This window comes from Sceloporus undulatus, chromosome 4 (assembly GCF_019175285.1).
Source record: "Sceloporus undulatus isolate JIND9_A2432 ecotype Alabama chromosome 4, SceUnd_v1.1, whole genome shotgun sequence".
Taxonomy (NCBI): domain Eukaryota; kingdom Metazoa; phylum Chordata; class Lepidosauria; order Squamata; family Phrynosomatidae; genus Sceloporus; species Sceloporus undulatus.
In genome coordinates, this window is record NC_056525.1 from 60,997,854 (window position 1) to 61,008,490 (window position 10,637).

Sequence of the window (10,637 nt, forward strand, 5' to 3'; positions counted from 1 at the left end):
CTTCTCTATGAAATGAATAGAGCTCTTTGAACTCAACTGCTTTTCAGCCAAGAATCCAATGATTAAAAACTCATTAGTGCGAAGGAAACAATCTGGTTGGAGGTGTACACAGCTTGCAGTGAACCAAGTCAGCAGCCCCTGTGGTTCCTCTATGCATAGCAGGGAGCATATTTCACTCAGTGGGGATAGTGAGATACTCTTCAAAGTGGGGGAAGGGGGTCAAGGGAGGCTATTGATTTGTTGCTGTGTGAAAGAACCTATATTCCAGTTGTTGGGCAGTTAGATAGCTTACAACTGTCACACACAATCTGTCATGTAAAGAAGAAAATAAACAGGATACAACCACCTTTTGCCCCTATAAATAGTTACAATGATCAAGAGGTTAGGGACAAAATATTCATCTTTAACTGTTTAAGAGTATAAGGGAGCACAAGGATATCTTGTTCATTTATTTATTTATGGGATTTGTATTCCATATTTCTCCCAAAAATGGGACTCAGCTCACAATATGCTTGAATTAAAAATATGATTAACAAACAAAGTTCAAGTATTAAAATTCAGTTAAATTATAAACACAATTTAAAACAGATAAATGAAACAAACAATAAAATGTTTTCAAGACTTGAGAAAGTCTGTTGATGATGGGACTCTTCAATACCATAAGGTGAAGCTGTCTTGATAACAAATAACAATAATCAGAGTAACCTCTGTAATGTCTTACTGTCCAAAAAATGGACAGTTATTAGAAAAATTAAGGTTATATGAAAGACACTTTCCTTGGTGTGCGTGCAGACACACATATGGTGAGTCAAAAAGAACTGTGCAAAACTAAATAAGAACAGATTAACTTCTTCCTTTTTAAATCACCACATCTTATATATGTGTGTGTGCGTGTGTGTGAAAGCCACTTTACACAGATATGTATGTTACTTCAGTATATACATGTATGCCTGAATCCAGTTAATTAATAATTAATAATTTGTTTTATTTATATACCGCTATTCCAAAGATCATAGCGGTGAACAGCGGTGAACAGCAAGCAAGATAATTAGCAAGTAAGCTAATTTGCCCCCAACAGTCTGGGTACTCATTTTAGCGACCTCGGAAGGATGCAAGCCTGAGTCGAGTTTGGGCCCTTTTGCTGGTCTTGAACTTGCAACCTTGTGGTTTCAAGTAAATGGCTGCAGTACAGGCATTTAACCACTGCGCCACCAGGGCTCCCCCATTTAACCCCATTTAAAGCAGGTCATTGAATCAATGCAATATGTATAAATGTTGCCTTACCAAGTTTCTGTTGATTCAAGAGTCTACTTTATTTGCAGTTAACAATAGGACTTAGGCCTTAGGCTGCAATTCTAACAGACTAGTGAATAAGCCACATTGGAATAAATACTTCATCTTTTCAAGCAGATGGGTTTAGGATCCAAATGCAATTATGAAACACAAATTAGAAAAATTAAAACTAACCAAAAGGTTAAATGGCAAGCACTGGGCACTGTATATGTGTTCACTTCCAAAGCATTTGCTCACTCTAATTCACTCTATTTTACATGTCTCATTATGTTTTTAAGCTAGAGCTGAAATTTCATGTACATATATATAAAAAGATAATGCATGGACAATTTTAGATCTTTGTATGATTAAAAGTTGGGATTTTGACAAAGATTCCTTCTCTATTCCTGCATGGCAGGGGGATGGATAGGATGGTCCTTATGGTCTTTTCCAACTCTATGATTTTATGATTCTATTTACATACAGTAAAAAATGGAAGAAATGGATTGCCTAGATCCATTTCAATCTGGCTTCAGGCATAGCTATGGGATAGAGACAACTTTAATCACCTTGGCAGATGAGCCTATGCAGTGAACTTGACAGGAGGTTCTGCTGGACCTCTCAGCAGCTTTCAATACCACTGACCATATCCTTTTGGGTCGCCTCTTTGAGATGGGGCTTGAAGGAATTGTTTTATAGTGACTCTGATCTTTGAGGTGGATTCAGAAGGTGATGCCTTGATTACATCCCATTTGGACTTGATGGCCCTGGAGGTCTCTTTCAACTCTATGCTTCTATAGACTACTGTAACTCTCTTTATGCTGGGTTGCCTTTGGAAGCTGTTCAGAAACTTCAAAATGCTCTGGCCAGGCTGTTGACCAGAGCTTGATACATAGAGATCATGTAACCCCAATGAAACAGGTGCATTGGCTACCTGTCTATTTTGAGGCAATAGCATTAGCATTTACATTTCTAAATTGCTTAATAGTGAACTCTCTAAGTGGTTTACAATCTGTAAGCCAATTGCCTCCAACAAGCTGGGTACTCATTTTACTGACCTACGAAAGGATGGAAGGCCGAGTCAACCTTGGAACCCTGAGATTGAACTCACAACATTGTGGCTGCAGTTCTGGCATTTAACCATTGTGCCACCATGGTCTGGTTGGCCTCCTCCCTGCTCTCTCTCTCATGGCAGGTGAAGACATTTTTATTTAAGAACACATTTGGTAACAGCAGATAGAGTTTTAATGGAGTAAGGTTGTTGTGTTTTTTTATTTCATCATGTTTTAATGCCTTTTAATGCTGTTTTAACATGAGTTTTAAATTAATTAAACTGCATTTTAACTTTTATATTAAGAGTATTTTAATTGTATTGTGTTTTAAAGGTGTGCAGCACCTTCGGTCCTGCACTGGGAGAAAGGTGGGATATTAAATAAATAAATAAATAAATAAGTGATAATACACAGTATTATGATACTTAAGGATCCTTTACAAACTTGCTCCAAAAGCCTTTACTAACTCAGGATTGAATTCTATCTGAAGAAAATGATAGACCCCCCACAAATGATATGAGGACACCTCCATCAGTCTGGCATAGCCCACGCTAATGTAAAGTGCAACAAACACAAAACAAGAATTATAAATACACACACAGCCAACCATTTACATTTTTGGTCTCATTCACAGACTACTTATCAAAATACAAAGATATAACGTGTGTATGTATGGAACTGACACTATATGGTACTATATCTCTCCTTGACACTCTGAAAGACAAGAAACAAAGTAATTTCCTTTGTTTTGCTAATACTGCGTTCCCTCTGTTGTTGTTGTTACTTTGCCTGATCTTCATAAACATTTTTAAAGTAAATTTTGTTTGTAATTAATATCTGAATAAACTGAGCTTTTAGTATTCCAAACATGCTAATTTTATGCCAGGCCAAATTAGACATGATACATGTTATGTCCGTAATGTAGCCCATTGACATTCAATCTGTAAAGGGTACTCATATTGCATTTTTCAAATTTTCTCAAAATTTATCATTTCTTCCTAGGGGGAAAAAAATTCAGGGTGGAAATTCCTCTCACCCTTGGGCTTCAAAATTTCCTGAAATTTTACATGTCTTGGAGTCTGGAAAACTGTTGCACAAAATTGAGACAGCATAAGTGAATGTTGCATGGAATCAAGATATACTTTGAAGCCTAAAAACACCCCTTCTGATTTAATTCTTGTGCATACTGTATGTGCCTTCAACTTGCCTGTCCACTTATGGCAACCCCCAATAATTTCATAGTTTTCATAGGCAAATACTCACACTGAAATACATTTCTTACAAACAGCCTACTCTTAAACAGTGGTTAAGTCAGGCAGACTCCTAGAGGTTGCTCCATGTTTGAAGAGGCACTGAGCAAAGTGCCCTCTGGTGGGAACCTCCTCTCTCAGTAAGCCTTAGTAGCTGTTGCAGGATCAGTAGCACTCCAAGTAGAACTAGGTGCCTGGGAACGGCAATGTTACTTTCCCACAATACACAATGACCTTATTACATTGAGGGCACTGTCCAAAATGACAATGATACCAAGACAGAGAAGCTGAATCCAATCTTTTTTTTTTCTTTTTCTTTTTTGGTGGGGGGATTTCTCAGGGCAGGTGACAGTAGTGGGTACTGCCAACATGATTGGGCCCAAGCATACATCCAAGAATGCCAGTTGCTGCAGACTTCCTTTGAGAAAGCATGCCACAGTTGTGATGTGACAACCTAAAATGTTCTGTTCTTAAGAGTGGAACCACTTGTTCCTAGTGGCATAAGTTGGGAGGTGGAGAAAACTGCATGATGATGGTGTCACCTCACGCTGAATGTCTCTAGACGCTATAGGAGACAAGGAATGAGACTATATGAGGCTTCTGTTTTGCTAAGAAACCCAGCCCATGCATAAAATCTCATTCTCTTTTTGGAAGCAGAGTCCACTGTATGAATATCATACAAGATTTTTAAAACACGGTGAAATGTAAAAGTAAATTCAGGGGGGAGGGAGGGATGACAGCAAGGTATAAGGTCAAGACAATTAAAATGCTAAGTAACAACAACAGCAGAACCAGACCAAACCTCCAAGTAATTTTGCTCATAATGGCTAGTATTTAATTTTCTCAACCTTATGCTTGAACTCACGCATGCAACCATTGTTTATTGCCGTTGGACAATTACTGTGTTGTGCATGAATCAATCTCAGGTCAGATTGACTAAAGAGTTAAGCAGTTTTCTCCTCCTGGCCAGAGCAACCTTTACTTGTCAGAAGTGTGTTATTTGATTCTAGGTGCTCAAACCTGGCACACATATAAAGGCATTTGCAGCCCCCAAAAAACCAAACCCATTGTTCCATGGGGAGAGCAAAAGTGGGTTCTAATACTTGTTTCAGAAAATAAATGGTGGTTCTGCAATCTTAAATAAGAATGAGAATTTAGGAGCTAGCATATAACCCTGGGCTATTTGCCTGTTGCCTCCAGATAAACTATACTAATGGGGAGGAGAATAATTCACATAGTCTCAGCGATAATGAGTAAGAAACCCGTTATAGTCAAATTTTAAATAAGACAAAGCTTGACTTCCCAGCAAATTTATTTATGCCTGGTAGAACAGTTTACAATACTTGTATAATATACATGAACTGCAACTTGAGAACGCACATGTATTATGACTCTGTGCATTCATCCTTGATCCCCTGAGCACCTACTGGTGAACAAGAACCCATCATCAAAAGGGCTGAAAAGACATTATAACATTTTCATCTTTGTCTTGCACATTCATTTCTAGACCCCTGTTGACATTTATATTTTAACTTTTAAAACCTGGTAGCACTCAAAGTGTGAACTCTGCACAATCAGAAATGTTCAGAGAAATGAAGAAGTGCATAGACTCATATAGCCTTGAGCATGCCATTTTTGCTACTTGTGTTCTATGGATTTCGTGAGGCAGGAATTACCATTGCTAGCAAGTATATTTCCAAATGACATATCTAATCAGCAAAAATGATATTTAACTGAGACATCGGACACTGTCACCTGAGCTGGCCATGGAATATATGGAGATCCAGCATGGTATAGGGGTTTTTGAATGTGGAACCAGGACATTTCAGAACCTGTGCTTGTCATTTTGATACTTTATGTTTCAAGATGTATACAATGTGCATGCAGATTTCTCCTTCCTAAGGCAGCCTTATAGAATATTTTATGGAATAGCATTTCAGAAGATCCTCCAACAGCTATTCCACAAGAAAGAGCTGACATTCTCAACCAGATGGGAAATTCTGAAAAGCCCTGATGTGTGAACAAATCCTCCAAATCTCAGTCTACAGCTAGACATTTTTTTAAAATGAAAATGCCCTTTACGGTAGATTTACTATTCCATTCAATAGATGTATGCCTTGATCAAATATCACATGAAAACCTGTCACACTGGTAAGCTATCTCCCTCCTCCTCTTTGAACTTTAGCACTTGCAGCTGTCTTGGGACTATCTTGATAGTCAAATTCTACAAGTTACTTCCTGGATAAAGAGAGCAGAAAGGACCAGGAGCTGAAGGGTCTGAACGCCAACGTATTTATGGATCTGACCTGTCCACAGTAATAGCCATAAGTGAGGCTTTATCTTTAGTGCACCAAAGAATGATGCTGAGGGGAAACTAGGCTGAAGCCAAATATCAAAGTTTTTATAACTTCAGTGGAGATAACTGCTCTTGCAATGCGTGTTTGGGGAAAATATTCATTAATTTGTTCATTTTAAAGTAGATCTTACGTGCTAACTGGCTTCCTTTCAAAAGCAGTGTTCCCAGACATTATCCTCCAGATGTTGATGGACTTGAACCATCCAGCATGGCCAGTGGTCAGGGATTCTGGGACTTCTCTTCAGATAATACCTAGGGACCCACTGCTCCAAAGGAAGAACATGCTTAAAAACTGGACTGTTAGGGTTACTCTTAAAAATGTAAAAGGTAAAAATGTAGTCCCTTGGCATGAATGTCTAGTCATAACCGACTGTAGGGAACGGTGCTCATCTCCATCACTAAACCAAAGGACTGCTCTGGTGGTCATGTGGCCAGCATGACTGCACCAAATGATGTCCTTCCCCCAAAAGTGGTACCTGTTTATCTACTTGCATTTGCATGCTTTTGAACTGCTAGGTTGGCAGAAGCTGGGACTAGTGACAGGAGCTCACCCCATCATACGGCACTTGGGCCTTAAACTGGCACCTTAGCCACTAAGCCACCACATCCTTACCGAAGCCTTTACAAGAGAGGTGATCTAAATAGGGCCCTCTGGGTGTTGTTGGTTTCCAGTTCTATGAGCTGGAGTAAGTGCCGTCAGTGATGAAGGATTATGGGACTGTAGTCCAACAACCCCTAGAAAGCCACACTTTGTCAAACCCTGCTTAACAGACTCATGTTCTTTACGGAGCCCTCACAGCCCTGACTCAACATCCTTTATGCACATCTTGCTGGAGTCAAGTTTGTCAGACATGCAGCACAATCCCCAATACATTCCCACCCCTTACTAAGAGGTCAGTCAAGCTTGAGGGGGGAAATGCTGTGCTACTAATGTAGTAATAATGGGGGTAAGCTTCTAAAAACAACAACAACACACCTACACCCCCCTCCCACACACACACACACACACACACACCACAAAGACATCATGCTATCATGGGAAAGAATGGTCTTCCAGAAAAGGGCAGTAAAAGATGAGATTTGAGAATCTGCAAAATGTGGTCTTTCTGAGTTTGTTGCCCTTTAGGGAGAGAGAGGGCCAACAATTCGGAAGATGTTAGAAACTAACGCCAACTCAGGGGGTGATCTGCACCCAGCAGTATCTCTTTCGTGGAAGCAAATGGATTTTTTTTTTTTTTTGAAGGAAAAAATATGGGGAAGGAAGATCTCTGTTCAGGTTGAGAGGGATCCCAGCCCCTCTTTGTGAGCGAGAAGGGACCTCTGAGGCGGAGGGTGATTTTATAACACGCTTGGTGACCTCTGCTGGTGCCTACAACTGTCTCTCATCACCCATTGACTATGAAATCATTGTGTTACAGAAGCCCACAGACTGGCTGGCGAGACAGTGCCCCATGTCAGTTATAAATATACTGTTTTGTTTTGGCCAGGAGATGGGGATGGAGGGGAGGGAAAAGAGAGAGAGAGAGGAGGCAGGAAATGGCAAGAAGAGAAAGTACAGCTCTGGTTCTCTCCTTGGGAAGGCTTCCCTCCTTCCCTCTCAGCTCTTGTCTTGACCTCTTCTGATCAAGTTAGATCTGCCCTCCATGAATGTCTGGCAAGGAGCAAGGTCTGATACAGTCCTTGTCCAGGAGGCCAGGCTGAAGAGAAAAGGCACGGGGAAAGGCAAAGGAAAACGCTTTTCTGTGGCGGAGAAGGAGGAGGACACTTGCAAATCCCTAAAGGAAAGGGACTTTTTAAACCACCTTCTTTTTTTCTGGGACTTCTTAGGAAATGACAGCGCAACTCCTGAGGTGGAGCTCCGTGCTGTGGGTGCTGGATTCGCACACACGACCCTTAGTCGAGTCTGAAAGGAAGAGGTTGGAGTCTCAGGGAAAGGGAATTCCTCTGGCTGCATCCAGATTGGAGAAATAACCCGGTTTGGCCCCGCTTTCACTCTTTTTCTGGCTCAAGGCTATGGAATTCTGGGAGTTGGAGTTTGTTGTGGGGCGGGCCCACAACAAACTCCAACTCCCAGAATTCCATAGCCTTGAGCCAGAAAAAGAGTGAAAGCGGGGCCAAACCGGGTTATTGGTGCAGTCAAGACACCCGACAGTTGACTCCGGAGTCGCTGCTCTGCGGAGAAATGAATGAAGTTGGCCTCCTTGCGAAAGAAGGGAAAGCAGACAGAAGAGGAAAAAGAGGAGGAAGGAAGATAAAAACAATACAAATAAAAATGTTAAAGAAGAAAAAGAAATAGAAGAAGAAGGAGGAGGAGGAGGAGGAGGGTCTCCTCTTTCTTCCCGGGCAAGAGAGGGAGAAAGAGGGGGGCACCCTGGCCGCTTTCCCTCCAGAGCCCTCAGAGGAATTGGGGGCTGATCAAAAGAGGCGGGAAAAGGGGGAGACTTACGGAGCTGCTGCTGGGCTGGACCGGCGGGGCTTCCTCCAAGAGCAAGGGCAGTGCTGAGGGGCTCCTGCTTCTTCTTCTCGTGGCTCCGGCTGGAGAGCTGTGATGTTGTCTTCCTCCCCATTGCTCCGCCTCAGGGGCCGGACGGAGGGCTTCCCCCTCCTCCTCCTCCTCCTCCTCCTCCTCCTTTTTTTCTCTCCCTCTTTCTCTCTGTCCATTCCACACAAGGAGCCCCTGTGTGTCCTCCCTTTCCACGACTTACTTCTGTTGTAATCCGCCTTGACTCCCTCTGGGGAAAGCGGGATATTGTTGTTCTTCTTATTATTATTATTTCAGCCTTTTCAGCCTTTTCCACTCCGGACATTTTTCCAGCCCAGAGGTCCCTCCGCCCCTTTTCCAGGAGAGGTCCTACATTTCAGATTTTTTCCCCAGGAGGGTGAAATGTAGGACAGGTCCTGGAAAAGGGAGGACGTTTGGTCACCTCCCTGGGCAGCAAGGTAGAATGTAGGACGTGACTAGGCGTCCTCCTTTTACAGGACACATCCTATATTTCACCCTTCTGTCCAAGAGGAATTTCAAGATGTCCTCCATTTGGAGCAGGAAAAAGAAGCATGAATGAGAGTTTTTAATTTGGGGGGGTCACTTCTTCCATGTTTCTGAAATAGCTTCCATTTTGCGGTGCCTCTTGGTGTGAGGACTTCTGGCCACCTTGCTCCCACAGCCCCTCCAGGCACACATTTTTCAAGGGGGATGCCCGGCAGGGTGACAGCAGTTCCTCCTTTTCTGGACATGTCCTCCATTTCAGCCTCCGTCTCTTCCCCATTCTTTCCACAGGTCAAGTGAGGCAGGTCAAAGGATGCCTCTCTGGCCTCTGGATCTTCTCCCCTCCTCAAGTGAGTCCATGACCTTCCCAGGTTGGCCTCCACAGGAGCTTGGAGTCCCTCTCTTCTTTCCCATGCTCTTTCCAACAAAGTTTCAATCCTCATAAATGGAGGGGTCAGGAGAATTTGGGTCTTCAGCCCATACAAAGGGAACTCAAATCTCCCTGCAAAAGGATCTTGGAGCATCTTGGAAACTAATGGACTGTCTGCACTGCGGAAATAATCCAGTTTGACACAATTTTAATTACCATCACTCAATGCTAAGAAATGCTGGGGATGGCAGATTTGTGAGACATTTAGCCTTCTCTGTCAGAGAGCTCTGATGCTTCACCAAACTACAATTTCCAGATGCAATTTTATCTCGTGAGCTGCCTTGGGTCCCTTTTTGGGGGGGGGAAGACGGCAGAAAAATGAAATAAATAAGTGGTGCCAAATCAGATTCTTTCTGCCATGCAGGTGCAGCCATAGTGAAAGAAGCCACAGCCATAGAAAGATGTTGATAGCATGAGCTTTCATAGACTTGAGCCTATGTCCTCAGATCTCAGAAGCACAGAAGCATGGAGAATCATGGAGATGCCAAGCGTCATCCAGTCCAACCCCCTGCCATGCAGGAATACACAAAGCACTCCCGACAGATGGTCATCCAGCCTCTGTTTAAAAACTTCCAAAGAATAAGACTCTGCCACACTCCAATGGAGTGTGTTTAGGAGACTGTTCCTTCCTGTTTAGGAAACTTGGCAACAGTAAACAAGAAAGACAGGGCAAGCTATCAAAGGAGACAGAACTCTTTGTCATGCTAGGAGCCATGAAGTTGCACTCACCACTGGCAGTGAGCTATCATGGAGGGATGATGGTCTGAAGGGGAGTGAGTCCCCTTGTCTCTCTTGCTTAAAACAGAGGCTGTCCCAGAGAGAACAACTCTTGGTAGCCCAAATCCCTTCAATATTTTAAAAGGTGTCTCAAGACATCAGAAAGTCCACCAGCTCACTGGGAAATTTCATATGTTACATGGTGTAGTGGTTTGAGCATTAAGCTATGACTCTGGAGATCTGGATTTGAATCCCTGCTTGGCCATGTAAATCCACTGGATGACCTTGGGCAAGTCACACTCTCAGCCTCAGAGGATAGCAATGACAAACTCCCTCTGAAGAATCTTGCCAAGAAAACCCCATTATAGGGTTGCCATAAGTTGGAAAAAACTTGAAGGCACACAACAACAACAACAACAACAACAACATAGCCACCTAATTCCACTCAGCTGAAGCATGCCAGCTTTGGCAAGACTTTGAACACCTTCCTGACAAAGGCAAGCCCTCAAAATAATAGTTATTGTTGCTGGAGGAGGAGGAGAAGGAGGTACCTGAGGAAGGTAAAATGTACTGA

The 10,637-nt window shown here is 42.6% G+C and overlaps 1 protein-coding gene across 1 annotated transcript in view; it reads right to left on the reverse strand.

The window, feature by feature from the left end:
• SOX13 (SRY-box transcription factor 13) overlaps positions 1-8,480 on the reverse strand; it is an 82,749-nt gene extending 74,269 nt beyond the window's left edge. The window contains exon 1 of the mRNA XM_042465754.1: positions 8,377-8,480. The gene's annotated coding sequence lies outside the window, so the exon portion shown is untranslated. The remainder of the gene's footprint in view (positions 1-8,376) is intronic.
• Between the last annotated feature and the right edge of the window lie 2,157 nt (positions 8,481-10,637).